Raw genomic sequence first — 702 nt, 5'->3', positions numbered from 1 at the left:
TATAATTTTTTTTTTCGGAACCAGGGATTGAACTCAGGCCCTTGTGCTTGCCAGGGAAGTGCTTATTCCACTGAGCCATCTCCCTGGCCCCTGCCTATGATATTTTTAATGTAACTCAGCTGCCTGCAACATTTTCCCTCTGAAGAAGTAACCCGGACTGCCATGAGGGTGTATGGGCCATGACTGCTCTGGCTTCTTCAGGCTGAAAGGGGTCACAGTTGTTGACCAATAGTCAGAGACACTCTCCAGAGGTTCTACCTAAAGGTCCTCAATAGACACCAGGCAATTTTTATCTTGGGTAGGCAGAATGGCTTTAAATCTGGAGGAGGCAAAGTCAAAGAAACAATTAAACAAATAATAACATCAACAGGATACAGTAATCACTTAGCAGATCTGTAATGCAATAACCTTTCAAAGTTTGTAATTATAAAAACACCAGTCAGAACATTTCGTTGGTCAATTGGCAGAGATCTCTTAAATGTGACGTTTAATCTCTTTTTATCTTTCATGGCCATTGGGTACTGGGGCACATGAATTGCCAGACCTATGGAAAACAGAGTACTTTCTGGTTGGCAAGTGGGGCCACTCCTTGGGTAACTGACAAATCTACATGAGCATCTATTAAAAGTTTAACAATGGGCCGGGGAAATGGCTCAATGAAATAAGCACTTCCCTGGCAAGCACAAGGGCCTGAGTTCATAT

This window comes from Octodon degus, unplaced genomic scaffold (assembly GCF_000260255.1).
Source record: "Octodon degus isolate 3935 unplaced genomic scaffold, OctDeg1.0 scaffold00113, whole genome shotgun sequence".
NCBI classification, from domain to species: domain Eukaryota; kingdom Metazoa; phylum Chordata; class Mammalia; order Rodentia; family Octodontidae; genus Octodon; species Octodon degus.
Note: the sequence above shows the minus strand (reverse complement) of the source record.